We start from the raw sequence: 16,015 nt of genomic DNA on the forward strand, positions 1-16,015 counted from the left end.
TCCAGGCTCTGAGCTGTCAGCACAGAGCCCAAGGCGGGGTTCCAACGCACGAACGAGACCATGACCTGAGCTGGAGTCGGCCACTTAACCGACTGAGCCACCCAGGTGCCCTGTATCAATTTATTTATATTTTAATCCTGTATAGTTAACATACATTGTTATATTGTTTTTTGGTAGACGAGAGTGAGTCAACAATTCTGTACATTATTCGGTGCTGATCCATGAAGATAAGTGTGTTCATAACCCCCATCACCTGTTTAACCGATCCCCCCACCCACCTCCCCTCTGGTAATGATCTCTGTAGTTAAGAGTTCTCTGTAGTTCTCTGTAGTTCTCTGTTGTTCTCTGTAGTTACGAGTCTGTTTTTTGGTTACTCCCTCCCTCTTTTTTTTCCCTTTCTTTGTTTTGTTTCTTAAAACCCACATATGAGTGAGATCATATGGTATTTGTCTTTCTCTGACTGACTTATTTCACTTAGTGTTAAACTGTTTAGATCTATCCATGTCTCTGCATGTAAATGGCAAGTCTTCATTCTTTTTTATGACCAAGTAATATTCCAGTGTGTGTGTGCCTGTGTGTGCACCATATTGTCTTTATCCATCCATCTATCAGTGGACACTTGGGCTGCTGCCATTATTTTGGCTACTTTAAATAATGCTGCCATAAAAGTATGGGAACATCTATCTTTTCAAGGAGATGGAAGAGAAGACTAAAGTATTTTTGTATTCTTTGGGTGAATACCCGCTAGTGTGATCACTGGATCATATGGTAGTTCTAATTTTGATTTTTTTAAGGAACCCCCATACTGTTTTCCACAGGGTCTGTGCCCATTTGCATTCCCCCCAACAGAAGCACTATTACTTGAAATGGTCCTAAGTGCTGTGACTTATAAAATGTAAATCTTTGAGACGCATTACTGAGTTCATAGTAGCCTTTTGACATTGTCTTACTAACTATGCAACGGATGGCAGAGGGTGGGTACAAGAAATAATTTGAGATTAGACAGGAGCTCCTTATACTTGAACCTGTTGAGACCCACCTCTGGGACATGCACCCAGAAGACATAACTTAAGATGAGAATAAGGAAGTGAGAGTGACCAAAAGTCACCTCCTTACCTCCTTACCCATCAAGAGACCCATTACCTCCTTACCTGTCAAAAGGGATGATAGGCAGAGTATACAGAGAGTGAACTCCAGCCCATAGAGCATATTTTTCTTATCATATGCAGCTTGCTTATCAATAGGCCTTTTATTTGGTGTTTGTTGTTCACTTAAGAAAGAAAGAGCAAAGCCCAGCGTAATAACCTTAGTTTTGTGAAAATATACACCCATGAAGTCAGTAGAGAGTAATAGAAAATGTTTGTCTTCACCAAGTGCCGCATCGCACAGATAGACTGTGAGTGTCTAGGAGCCCAAAAGGAGGGCCATGATATTGTGGCTGCTTTGAGCCTGGTGTGATCCACTGGGAAGTCCAATTGCCTCTGACAGAAGAAACCGTGAGCACTTGATTCTGTGAAGGGCCTTTTTTGTTGTGGCAGCTATACAGCTAGAGTGCCTTCTGGAACTTCCAGTAAAAATATACTCAGGTGGTGGCTTTCAGACTGTTCAAGTTTAAGGACACTTGGAGAAAGTCATGGTGCTTTTTGAGGTACACTTGGAAATGCTGAAATGTTGCATTCTGTTTTTCTGTTTCACAACTTAGCATATGATGTGTTTTGTCATTATATACATAATTATGTACACATATGTGTATGTGTCTATACATAATATATATGTATACACACATATATTTAATCACTAAATATAAAGTTGGCTCTTCATATAGATCTTAGTTCGGGTTGTTGTAACAAGAATAACATAAACTGGATGGCTTAAATGACAGATGCTTATTTCTCACAGTTCTAGAGGCTAGCGAGTCCAAGATCACGGTGTTAGCAGGTTCTGTTTCTAGTGAGGGGTCTCTTCCTGGTTTGCAGATGGCCACCTTGCTGTGTCTTCACATGGTGGAGAGCAGAGAGAAGCAGCAAGCTCTCTCTCTCTCTCTCTCCCCCTCTCTCTCATAAGAGCACTAATCCCATGAGGACTCCACCTTCAGGACCTAATCACCTCCCAATGGCCCCAACTGCAAATATTATCATCTTGGGGATTAGAACTTCTCAAAATGTCAACTTTGGGAGACATGAACATTTGGTCCACAGTACTATATTTAGGTGCTATAAACAACATAAAGTCATATTCCCAAGTACATGTGTCTATCAAACAGCAAGCTGAATTTTTCTTCAATGTTTGCTTGCTACTTGTTTATGCATTTTGTGGTTACTACTTGGCAAGGACTAGTACAAGTGCTAGAAGGCACAAAAGATTTTGAAAAAAAAAATATATATATATACGACAGAAGGTAAAATTGAGAATTCTGCCCATTAACTTAATTTTTCTACTTGTGATTTTAGATAGTACCTACATTCTTTGGATTTTGAAGCAGAACACCTCCCATGGTTTTGTAGGAGCATATTTGAAAACATAAGAGGACCTGATGCTACCTTTTGAGAACTGTAACTGTAATGGGGTATATGGGAGACCTAGCCAGTAACAGTCAAAAGCCCATCAAATGGGAAATGTGTCCCCCTAGGAAGATGGCCCCAAGGACAGCAGGGTGGTGGAGCTTCTGGATCTCACCAGGGAGGATTGAGGTGCTTATTTTAGCTCCCTCTCCTTCATGTGTCCCCGCGTCAGTTGCTATTTTGATTGTGCGCATCTTCCTGCAGCTGGTGGAGTGCTGGCTGCCAGAGCCTTCATGGGGGGAATGAGCTGCCCCATGCCCACTCGTACCTCTGTCGGTCTTTCGGCATCTATTGATTGAGCACTGGCTTCCTGCCCATGAAATACTAAGAACATACAATACAAGCTAAAAACCCACAGTCTCATTTTAGAGAGGAAAAAAAATATGAACATATGAAAGGCAGGTAACTCTTGATTAAGAGAAGTAGAATACAAATGGATAGTTACAGTCAAATTATACTTCGGAATGCATTTAATATACCATTACTTAGTGAAGACTACCAACGTTTAGTTTGGGAAGAATCCAGTATTTCGGAAAACATTCACTGTTCCATAAATATGATCCTAATGTGCAAAAATATTGCAAGCATAAGAGTTCAGGATGAGAAACTCTCCTATAAATCATTTCACAGATAAAATGGGCCCGTGATCAGTACTCTTAAAATGGTCTATTATTTGTTCTTTAACCAAGATTTCTATATGCCTTCCCCCATATTAAAATGAAACCTAGGTTGTCTTAGTGTGTCCTTGAGAACTGTCCTTTCTTCTTTCTAAAGTCATCTCAGTGGCCTCAGTGATCTTTGAAGGAAGTCCCCAACCTCCAACGTGTCCCTGGTGTCCTCTCTCCTATATCACCTTCCGACTGTTGTCATTGCTTAATTGCCTCTAACCTTGGCTCCTGCACATGACCCGTCCAGTCACTTACTAATGGTTTTTCCATCAACTTGTGTGGTCCTGGAATGAATGCTAGCAGATGACACCTGGGACACCAATATAGTAAGTACATGTCCAAGGGGTAATGGAATGGGACTCTCCCCACACAATTACAGACCTGTGGCGATGTCTACAGGTTATTGTATACTTCCAGCTAGTGGCTACCTTCTAACAGGTGCATGGTTTTGTTGATTTGGAGGCATCTTGTTTATTTTTGTTTTACAAATGCTCAAATAATAATGATTATTTATTATTATTATTGATTCCCTGGCTAACCAAACTGTAGATAGTCAAGAATTAATTCTAGTGGTCATTTATCATTAGATAATTGGCACGAATTCAGGAGAGAGAAAACTCACTGAGGAAGAAGTGAAACAGTCAGAGAAGGGTCTCATGGAAACTAGAGGCATCTAAGCTGAATCCTGAAAGGTATCTTGAGATTTATATGAGGAGAGGGAGGAAGTGCCCATGGCTCCTGAAAATATCTTTAAGAACCTCCTTCCCTTGCTGTAGGCATCCAGGAAAAGAAAGATGGGTAGCCAGAGCAAAAGTGGGTCTCGTGGAAGCTTCATCCCTAGGGTCTGTAATTGGATGCCTCATAGAGGAAGGAGAAGACCTTGCTAGATGCTCCAAACCTCGAGGCACCTGACACTGTAGTTAGTTAAGCAGCATGTGAATAAAACTCACCATAAAGGTCCTTTCACTGTGGGCACCTCCATCGGCACCTCCTGTCAAACCTAAGTCTTTTGAAACATGAAAGTATGTTTTTCTCTGGTGTATCTTCCCTCCAGATGCAGCTGGTCTAGAATTAGTCACAAAGTCATATGAGAGGTTTTGTCCAGGGGTGTGTAATCATCTGAAAGTCAGGTGAAAGTTTGTTTTTGACCCGGAAGCAATATTTCAGAAGGTGGGAACGAGCCCTGGCAAGACGAGCTAAGACCCTGACTTGGGTGCCTCTGCCTGCTGCACATTGATGCTCTTTCCCCCAGAGCCCTGTTTCCCTCTGGAATTTTGCCGCCGTTATGGAGGTTTGACTAGTTTACTAAACTTCAGCCCGTCACTTAATTTGGACAATTTCCTCTTTGCGGTTTTGCTCTTTTCTTTCCCCAAGTTATCTTGTGTGCATTAAAGCTGATTTGTGGTTTTGTTTACCTGTCAGCAACCATATTCTGAAGTTTCTTAGCTAGTGACAGGTTGTCTCTGAGAAAGCCAGATTCCTGGAACTAGTGATGTAGGTACAGGCCTTTCAGACTCCTTCTTGGTCCTTGGGCTCATGATCTCCACTGTGTAGATTCTCTTCTTTCTTGACTCACAGTTGTCGAGTTCCAAGGGGACCCTCCTGCACACTCAACTTTGAGAAGCCCTGCTCGGGAGGACGCTTGAGGGACTTGGGCCAAGGTCAGACATGGGAGTCTGGCGGAGAATAGATCTAAGAGGGAGAGATGAGGATTCCTTCTTCTCCCTTACCTCTTGGCTTCTTTTGGTTCTCTTGGCCTTTCTCCTTTTGAATAATTTCACTCTTCATTGCCCTGTGGCCAGTACAGAAAGTGGGTCTCCTTCTCGAACGCAGGCAAATCCCTCCCCAGTTTAGTATACTGAGGAGGGCCCCGGGGGAAAGACAGGCTCACACTGGTCTAGCCCAGTTCACAAGGCTCCAGAGCTTTTTAGTAATAAACAGATTTGTGGGGGAGGAGGGAAAAGATATATATGTATTTTTGGCACAAGAGATAGTCTACTTAAACCCAATAGTTTGTCTGTGTTTACCACAACCATATTTGTGGTTTGAAGCGAGAGTTCACAGCTGTCTGAATTTCACTGGGCCTGGGTGACAATAATGTTTTGTTTTTTTTTTTTGCTTTGGGGGAACTTCATGTGGGTTGACTCCCCTGCATCCCCTCATCACCACAAACTGATTGCCTCATAAGTTGCCTCAGCAAGGGCTTGTGGAGAGGAACCCCGTTCTCTCTACACTAGGTAAGATAGGATCTGATGCCATGCCTCCCATATGTTTCTACAAACTAAGAACTGACGCCAGCCCTGCTCCTTTACAACGCTGGTGTGTGGTTGGCCGCTGTCCAGCTCAGGGCCTTCCGTGCTTGAGTGAACTCTTTGCTAAGATGACTTTTTCAAACGGTAATGCAAGGAAGCACGGAACAGACATCGGGAGGAGATAAGAGGAAGTGCCTCAGTTTCCCGAAACAAAGGTTTTCCGAAGCCACTAACATTCAACCACTGACCAACTAACCACTAACTATCTAACAGATCCAGGGGCTTTCCTCTTTCGTCCGGGATCTCAGGCGTTGGAATGCCACGCAGGCAGTCAGCCATTTGGAGTGTAAGAAATGAACCCATTAGCAAGTGAGTTATCTTGTATACAGATTACACGCAGCTAGGAAAATCACACTGGGAAATGGACATATGCCTTCATCCTCCTCGGTTATACTTCTAATACGAGTGGGGTTTTCCCTCGTTCCCCAGCATGTGAGGAAAAGAGCTGTTGAAGATTTTATCTGTGTGGACTTAATGGCATAGACTGAGGTCTAGCCCAGTTACTCACCCTGGACACCCTAGACTTTATGCTAGTCTTCAACTTCTTTCTTCAGTGTCTCTCTTTTTCTAAGGAGTTGGGCCTTTGTCACTTCCTTCTGGCAATACACATCCAATTCCTTGATGAATTCCAACCCATCCTTCTCTGTGTTTTCAAGTCTCCCTTTGTTACAAGGCTTCTTTTCCAAGTCCCCTTATTTGGATCTGATGTAAATTTGTATTTGAGAAAGTGCTCATATTTATTCAAGATAATTCTTGCCTTTAGACCAAATATATAAATGTATAGAAACTTTGGAGAACCATTGCATAGAAATGACTTTATTACTGGGTTTCAGATGAAAGAAAGACTTTTTTTTTTTTTATTGAGTATTTTTTCTAAGAGGTTTTAAAAGGTACTCTAACCACTGCCTGTAATTTGCTGTAGCTGATGTAGATGAATAATTGAAAGAGTAAAATCTCTTTAGGAGCAGAAAATTAATCACAGCAGTGTATCCTGTTTTGCTCATACATGTGGTTGTCTTATATTATTGGCTAATTTTTTTTTTCTTAGATTTCTAAGTTGAAATTCTTTTCTCCTTTTTCAGAGAAAGTCTGAGTAGATAACCTTGAAGACTCAGAGAGCTACGAAGATTTTGAAGTCATTCGACATCTGAAGCTATGATTTAAATATCAGCAGTACAGTAAGTATATAGGAAAGAAAATAATAATTTTGTGGTTAACACATCACCGGCTTTGACTGCATTCTGAAAATAGGTTAAAGTATACATCATGAAGGGTGAATTTGTTTGAATCACATTCAACAAACCAGAGATCTGAGAAGATTACAGCTCCCACTGTGATAAATTACAGGACCACAAACGCAGGGGAGATGCGTCTCCACAAACAGGGGAGATGAGCCCTTCTGATAGTTGGAAAAATCTTTATATCTCCTTAGTGTCCCAGTGGGCCCTTTAGGAGCTCCAGGAAAGAAAAAGGAAAACTTAGTATTGGAGTTTTCTTTTTGGACTGAGCTGTGGCTAGGGGAGAGCTCTCAGGGACCCTAGGTTAGACTTTTTAGATGAGAGTGGAGCTGGCACAGAAAGGGGAACACACGCATCCTTCCAGGAGCTGTGCTGTCTGGACTGCCTCTCTGGGGCCGTATTTCTCAATGTGCGTTCCGAGGAACACAGTTCCCTCGACTATTAATGCAGTGGGGACAAAGGTGGGAAGATGGGTCGGTGCTTCAATGAGTTTAGAAAACATTGAATTAAAATTAAGCAAACTTTCTTATGGAAGGGTCTCAAAAACGAATGAGCCTTGTGAATTAGTCAGTAGTACTTACCAGAGTCACGTGAAACTCGTTTCCTGTGGGGCATCCTGAGACCCGTGTCCCATTTGTTCGTTAACTAGTTAATGAACACCAGCTGTACATGGTGTTAGATGCTAAAAATACAGCAATAAATGAGATTGGCGATGCCTGCATACAGATAGCAAATAAGGTAAGAGGTAAAAGCAATTGTTGATAGACATGATAGCAAATGTTTAAGAGAATGGTCTTGGGAGCAAGGCGACCTGGGTTTTTAACCTGACTCTGCCACTTATAAACTCTATAACCCAGAACAAGACCCTTAAACTCTCTTTCTATTTCCACATTTATAAAATGGTGATAAGAGCGTCTACCTAGTAAGGTTATTGTGAAGATAAAAACAATGAATACATGCTGGCAAATACTAAACCAAGGATTATCAAAATTTGTACTTACAATACTAATGGCTGAATGCTTTGAAGTTTAGGTGATAGACTGGGGAAGAGAGAGTGATAGAGATTTTTGAATAATTCAGGATGGTTCAAGAATTCCTAAATTAGAGACCTCTAAAGATGAGAAATACTGAGCTATGGAGATGGCATAGGAAGAGTATACAGAAGGAAACATAAGTGTGAAAGGGTATGTCTTATGTAGAGAAGGTATTAGACAAATACCAACACCCCTTTAAGATGAAAAAAAACAACAACAAACCAAACAACAACAACAACAAAGCAGGAATTGAAGGGAAGTTGTTTAACCTGAAAAGGGCATCTATGAGAAGCCCACAGCTAACTGATCACACTTAATATGAAGGACTGAAAGCTTTCCCCCTAAGATCAGGAACAAGACAGGGATGTTCACTCTCATCACTTCTATTCAGTATTGTACTGGGAGTTCTAGCCAGGGAAGCGAGGAAAGGGTATGAAATAAAAAGCTTCTAATTTGGAAAGGAAGAAGTAAAACTATCTCTGTTTGCAAATGACATGATCATGGGTATGGAATGATCTAAGGAATCCACTAAACTATCAGGAAGGTTGCAGGATACAAGATCAATATACAAAAATCAATTGTACTGCTATACATCTACAGTGAACAGTCTGAAATAAAATTAAGAAAATATTTCCTGATGTCTCTCTCTCTCTCTCTCTCTCTCTCAATCAATCAAAAATAAATTAACATTTAAAAAAATTAATTAAAAAACAAACTTCCTCTAGGGGTGCCTATGTGACTCAGTCAGTTAAGCCTGAATTTTTTTTTTAATGTTTATTATTTTTTGAGAGAGAGAGAGAGAGGGGGGGGCACAAGTGGTGGTGGTAGTAGGAGGGAGCAGAGAGAGAGAGAGAGAGAGAGAGACAGAATCTGAAGCAGGCTCCAGGCTCTGAGCTGTCAGCACAGAGCCCAATGCAGGGCTTGAGCCCATGAGCCATGAGATCGTGGCCTGAGCCGAAGTCAGACGCTTAACCAACAGAGCCACATAGGCACCCCAAGCCCAACTCTTGATATCAGCTCAGGTTGTGATCTCGCAGTTGTGGGATCAAGCCCCACATCGGGCTCCATGCTGAGTGTGGAGCCTGCTTGGGATTCTCTCCCCCCACCCCTCTGCTCCTCCTCTGCTTATGCTCTCTCTCTCTCTCTCAAACATAAATAAATAAGTTTTTTTTTCTTAAATTTTTTTTTAACGTCTATTTATTTTTGAGACAGAGAGAGACAGAGCATGAACAGGGGAGGGGCAGAGAGAGAGGGAGACACAGAATCTGAAACAGGCTCTAGGCTCTGAGCTGTCAGCACAGAGCCCAACGCGGGGCTCGAACTCACAGACCGTGAGATCATGACCTGAGCCGAAGTCGGACGCTTAACCGACCAAGCCACCCAGGCGCCCCTAAATAAATAAGCTTTTAAAAAAAAGAAAATATTTCCTCTTATAATAACATGAAAAAGAAAAAATAGGAATAAGTATAATCAGAGAAATGTAAAATTTACACTCTTAAAACTACAAAACGTTGAAAAAATTAAAAAAAAATCTAAATAAATGGCAAAACATCTGATGTTCATGGATCAGAAGACTTACTATTGTTAAAATGGCAGCACTCCCTAAATTGATCTATAGATTCAGTGTAATCTTTATCAAAATCTCAGGGGATTTTTTTGCAGAAATTGACAGAGACTAAAATTCATATAGAAATTTAAGGGATCCAGAATAGCCAAAACAATCTTGAGAAAGAGGCGAATTGGAAGATTTGTCCTTTCTGATTTCAAAACTTAATATAAAGCTACAGTAATCAAGCAAGTGTGGTACTGGCTTAAGGATAGACCTATAGATTTTTGGAATAGAATTGATGAGAAATAAATGCATACATGTATGGTAAATGATTTTTGACAAATGTGTTAAGACAATTCTTTGGGAAATAGTCTCTTCAACAAATGGTGTGGGACAACTGGATATCACTATGAAAAGGAAAAAAGTTGGACCCTTACCTTACACCATATATAAAAAGTAATTCAAAGTGAATCAAAGGACTAAATGTAAAACCTAGAACTGTAACACTTAGAAGACCACATGGGTATTAATCTTTATGACCTTGGGCTAGGCAGTGATTTTTTTGAAATGTAACACCAAAAGCACAACTGAAAAAGAAGAATAGATAACTTGGATATCAAAATTAAAAGCTTACCATCAAGAGAATGAAAAGAAAACCCACAGGATGAGAAAAAATGTTTGAAAATCCTATAATCTGATAAGGGACCTATATGGACCATATATAAAGAACGCTTACCCCTCAGTAATAAAAAGATAACCCAATTCAAAAATAGGCCAAGATCTGAACAGACATTTCTCCAAAGAAGATAGGTGAATGGCTAATAAGCACACGAGAAGATTCTCAACATCACTCGCTGTTAATGAGAGACAAATCAAAACCACGATGTGATGCTACTTCATAGCGACTGTGAGAAACAGGGACAAAGGCTGATGAGGATGTGTAGAAGTTGAAACTCTCATACACTGTTGGTGGCCATGCAAAATTTTTCCAAAGCAGTTGCTTTGGAAAATAGTCTGGCATTCTTCATTGGGTTAAACGGTGTTGCCTTATGATCCAGCATATTCACTCCTAGGTATATACCAAGATAAATGAAAACGTGTGTCTATATAAAAACACAAATATTCATAGCAGTATTCATAATTGCCAAATAATGGAAACAACCCAAATGTCTGTCAACCAATAGGCAGACAAACACAATATTGCATATCCGTGCGATAAGATGTTATTCGGCTATAAGAGGGAATGAAGTACTGATACATGCTAAAATATGCTAAGTGAAAAAAGCCAGACACAAAGACCACACTGCATAATTCCATTTATATGACAGACAAGTCTATAGCAACAGAAAGATTAATGGATGCACAGGACTGCAATGTCCAGGGGGAAACTGACAGTGACTGCTAATGGGTACATAGTTTCTTTTTGGGGTGCTGTAGATATCTAAAACTGATTTGATAGTGGTCATACAGATCTATAAATAAACTAAGACCATTGAATTGTACACTTTAAGCTTGGTGGATCGTATGGTATATGAATTACATATCAGTAAAGCTGATGTATATATTAAAAAAGGATATGTCTTAGAGGTATAACCATCAACACTTGGTGGTAAGTGAGATATAGGGAGTGAGGACCGGGGAGGAATTAAGAATGCCTCTCAGATTTGGGCCCTGGAAACTTCTCAGGGGAATAAAGACTGGGAGAGGAGGTTTTGTTTTGTTTTGTTTTGTTTTGTTTTCTGTTTTGTTTTAATGGGGAGAACCAACTTTGAGGATCAAGGGTTTTGTTATGGACATTCTAAGTTTGAGGTACCTGGTAAATATCCAGATAGAGATGTTAGGTCAACAGTTGAATATGATTCTGAAACTCAGAGAAAAAATCCTGAATGCAGGTAACATTTACATGATAGGTAAACCCATAGGAGAGGATGAAAACTCTGTGTGTGTGAGCAAAGGAGGCTCAGAATGAGATGGACTAGAGGAGGAGAGCCAACAAAGAAACCTGAGGAGGGGTCAGCCAGGGAGGAAGGAAAGTAGAGGGGTATGAGGTCACGAAGCTCGGGTGACTTCTGAAGGAGGGAGGTGTCCACAGAGCTGATGCTACTGAGAAGTCAGGAAGAGGAGGACGGAATTGGAATTGCCAAGATAGATGCTGTTGATGACCTTGGCAAGAGTAGCTGCATAGTGGAGACTCCAGAACAGTGGGTTGAAGAGGGGATGTGAAATCCTAGAGTAGAGAGAGGTAGGGCGACTGATTTTAGAAGTTTTGCTGGAACCACATTCTAGTGAAGATTGCTCTGGGATCCTTTCCTGCCCTGTTGAATCACCCAAATGCTGGTAGGGTTTGAAGGCTATCTCTTCCCTCGGAGCCAGCAACTTTGGGTGTGAATACTGCGTCTAGGAAGCTGCCAACTTGTAGGTGGGGGTGGGGCAGGAGAGTAGCTCTAGGCTGGGGTCAAGAGAAGAGTGTCCTTCTTTGCTTTGTTTTCTGATGGTTTTGATTTTCTTTTACTTTGTGAGAAAGCTGAGAGAAGGATTTTATTAATCATGTGCTTTTTCTTTCTTTTTTTTTTCCCTTAAGTTTATTTATTTATTGTGAGAGAGAGACAGCACAAGCAGAGGAGGGGCAGAGAGAGAGGGGGAGAGAGAATCCCAAGCACGCTCCGTGCTGCCTGCTCAGAGCCTGACGTGGGGCTTGAACCCAGGAAACCACGAGACTGTGACCTGAGGCGAAACCAAGAGTCGAACGCTTCACTGACCTGAGCCACCCAGGAGCCCCAATAATGTGCTTTTTAGATTGAACTGTGTAAAACTCATCCTTTGAAGTCAGCATAGAGAGAAAAGGCATCCCATGCTTTTAGATGCGGTGAGGGTCTTTATAAAGCAGAGTCCTGGCTGTGGATACATGGCAGCTTTGAATCTCTTCAGACCTGAGTGAACTCAGTGCTGGGACCACCGGGACTGTGCGAGGTGGAAAGAAAAGTGATAGTTCTCTCAAAAGGCCTCCATACAAACGCTTGAGGGAGCTGTGTTTCATAAACCTCAAAAGTGCGTTGACGATGCATCTTACCGTCTACATTAGCGTGTTCTTCCTCCGTGCTTCTTTACTAACTTAGATGCTATAAAAGCACTTTTTAAGATACATGTTCCTTTAGACAACAACCCCAGCTTTCCCGTGTCTTGAGAAAACAGGCTGCTACTTAGGCTGTGAAGCCCGTTTAACGCTCGGAGCAAACATGTTTTGAGCACATGACTAGAGGTCGTTCATCTTAGATGATTCCAAGGGGTGCTGTTTGTTTTTTCTTTGACAAGATGTGTGTGTGCGTGCGTGCGCCCATGCAAGCATACTTTATTAAGTCAGGTTTTTAAAGTTGTATCTGAAACTTTAACATTTGAGTTTTAGCTCAAATTTCTGCCTTTTATGTGGAATATAAATGACCTATCCGAAAACAATGTATTTAAAGTCCAGTGTGTTCTAACTGGCTTGGCATGAAATTAGAAAACATCTTTGTTTTCCAAACCCTGGTGAAAGGCTCCCTGTAAGGATTTCTTGTGTGTGGGGTTTTTTAAAAACAAATTTATGTGATTATTATTGTTGGGTTGTGTTTCACTGTATGTGTAAGGGGACACACATTGGGACATTTTGAAGGAGGAAGATTTCATTATTACCTTCATTAAAACATTCTTACTCTGAGGGGCGCCTGGGTGGCTCAGTCATTTAAGCATCTGACTTCAGCTCAGGTCATGATTTCATGGTTCATGGGTTCAAGTCCCACATCGGGCTCAGTGCTGACAGCTCAGAGCCTGGAGCCTGCTTCGGATTCTGTGTCTCCCTCTCTCTCTGCCCCTCCCTCATTCGTGCTCTGTCTCTCTCTCTCTCTCTCTCACTAAAAAAATTTTTTTTAATTAAACAATATAAAAAATTTAAAAAATTCTGCTTCTGAAAGAAGCATCTTAATTTGTTCTAGTGCACAAGGTTTTTCATTTATTATTATAAGAAAACGAGACAGTAGTGTGTTCTACTTGGCTAGAAGTAGATTGCCGAGGAAATCACCAGCTTAGGAGAAACCCTGACTCGACAAGCCTGTCTTTTTCAGCTGCTCCCCGCCCAGGTGTAGAGATTTCAGTAACTTGCGGCAACTTCCAATCATGGGAGAATTGGAGTGGTTATCCAGGAGGAATCCTTTGAACTTCAGCCTGTAAGCTTGGCTATCGGGCCGTGCTAACAGGCGCTTTTGGGATCTTGATTTTAAAAGAGCACGAGAAAGTGGCTGCGGGAGAGGATTTGGTCTCTTCTACTCACCGGTGCTTCTTGAGAGATGCCTGCTCACCATGACTGGGGGCAGACGAGGTCAGCTGACAGCGTTTTCTCATTGTTTTCGGAGAATTGGACTGTATTAAGCAGGTGCTACTGACCACATTTCAGCTCATTTGTACGGAGGAGCACTGATTCCATTTTTGTGCTCAGGGTGGATCTGTGCAAGTTACTGTTTCTCAAAAACGTCATGTGTGTCTTGGGAGGCAGCCAGGCCTCTAATGTGGGTGCTGTGTGCTGTGTCACAAACCCCAGGCCCCGAGGCCTGAATTTTGCCTTGTCAGACCAGATGAGTGTATGAAACAAGCCACCAGCCTTTGGGAGACAAACATAAAAGCGAGGTTTGTAAATTGACGTAGACAGAGCCTTTGGGCAGATTTCTTGGAGATGTGGGAATCTAGGTGACATGAAGAGAGAAGACAGAAGAAAACAGGTAAGGGACTTCTGGAATTTCTGAAATAAGCTTATTTGGCTGCATTCAGAAAGCTGATTAGCATTTCCTGGGCTGGTGAGGGCCTTCTCTCTTCGTGGGGTGTGTTGGGGGGCAATGATTTTTCGATGTTGGCAATGTACTCAGAGTATTTCAACTAAAAATGCCACTAAATTGGCTTTTTAAGTAAAAATACAAGTTCTTAAAGTGCTGTCCTCCTATCAGAAACTAGGAGGTATCGAGCTCTCTAAATAGGAAAAATAAGCAAAATAAAAATCCTAAAGGAATCTCTTTTTTGGCAGTTTTTTTTAACCCAATGTAAGATGCAGGCCTTATTTAAAATAAAATTTGTCATAGAATGGGAAACACAAGCCATGGAGGAATATAAATATACCTTTGGTCTTCTTCTGTTTTTACACACACACACACACACACACACACACACACACACACACACACACACACTCTATGGGCATGAGAAATAGGTAGTAAATATCTTAAACAGAAGGTACAATACAATCGAGAGGTTGAGTCTAAATTGGAACGGGTCCTAAGTTTTTATTTCACTTTCATTTGGATACTTTTACTAATTCTCTTTGCCGAGTTTAGGCTTTTCAAACATTCTTTGGCCCTGGGAGGGAGTTGTATAACCATAAAACTTGGGAATCCTGGCCCTAGAATAAATGTTCCTTTAAAACCCCAAGGACAGAAAATTGAACACAGCTGTGCAAGAGAAAAAAAGGAAAAAAAAAAAAAGCCCATGATGGTTCAGGGCTGCGGGTGACCTGACCAGCATCCCCAGTGCACTGGGGCTGTGGTTTCTCGATGGTAGATGGGGAGCTTCAGTGTTCTTTTTGCAAGTTTCAGGAAAAGGCCAAGACTTTCCTTCAAAACTGTAGTTTCTCTGTTGCAGTTAGGAGAATATTCTGCTAGGTATTGCTGTCCATCGCCCTGCTTGTCCTATGTACAACTGGGGTTTCTAATTAGTTTTGAGATGCCCTGATTCTGCAAGGCCCACAGTTCCTACTTCTAAGTAAGCTTCAGAGCTTAAGGAATTTACATCAGAGTCAGCGGATAGAACACCCAAGGTTTTGGGGCTCCAGAGTCCCTCTCTCCTCTTCCCCCTCAGAATAAAAAGTTTAAAGTGTGGTCCTGAGAACATAGCATTGTTGTTCTTTGCTTCTCCTCCTCTGGGATGAAAACCACCATGTTGTCTCTCTGATGTTTGCCTGGTGGGTCCCACTGTTTGTTTTGTAGCCCACGAGGAGCCATGGCCATGGACCCTAACCTCTGCACAGCCTGAGATTAATCATTTTGCTCTTTGTCAGACCGTGTAATGATGATTCATACTTCTTCCTCTACAAGATTAGATTACTGTAATTTTCATATCCTGGACTGCTCACTAGGGATTTGAATTAATTCTTGTTGGTATAGAAAGCAGTATCGTGTTTCTGGGGAGAAAGGACTGAACTTGCCTACTTGGCCATCATCAGAAAACATTTAGGGAGGGCCTATGGGGAGCTTGACTCTGGAAGGTAATCCTAGCTTCAGGACTTAACCGAGTCAATTAGTGCACCATAAAGCCCTGCAAGCAGGGCCTGGGCGTGCCCTTGGCCCAGGTGCCGTGGATTTGCATATGTGACACCCTGCCTCAAAGATCAGAACTCGGAGAGAGTTTTGCAAAGAGTCCTTCCTATGCTGCAGTCAGGCCCTGCTTAATGAGGAAAATCTTGCCCAGAGAAATATTTGGGAAAGAGGTAAATGAATTCAGATTTGTGGAACAGTGTACTCAAAGCCAGCAGGAATCAGGATCACAGACTGGGGGATGGTGGTGGTAGGACCCATGAGGGGGTAAAGTAACCTCGGGGGAAAAAATCCTGTTTTGGCACTCTCTCTGTAAGATATGTA

The 16,015-nt window shown here is 41.7% G+C and overlaps 1 protein-coding gene across 4 annotated transcripts in view; it reads left to right on the forward strand.

Moving 5' to 3' along the window:
* The window catches only part of SVIL (supervillin), a 233,040-nt gene that overhangs the window by 58,185 nt on the left and 158,840 nt on the right, over positions 1 to 16,015 (forward strand). For all 4 annotated transcript variants that reach the window (XM_047865432.1, XM_047865435.1, XM_047865436.1 and 1 more), the window contains exon 2: positions 6,624 to 6,719. The gene's annotated coding sequence lies outside the window, so the exon portion shown is untranslated. The remainder of the gene's footprint in view (positions 1 to 6,623; positions 6,720 to 16,015) is intronic.

This window comes from Prionailurus viverrinus, chromosome B4 (genome assembly GCF_022837055.1).
Source record: "Prionailurus viverrinus isolate Anna chromosome B4, UM_Priviv_1.0, whole genome shotgun sequence".
NCBI lineage: Eukaryota > Metazoa > Chordata > Mammalia > Carnivora > Felidae > Prionailurus > Prionailurus viverrinus.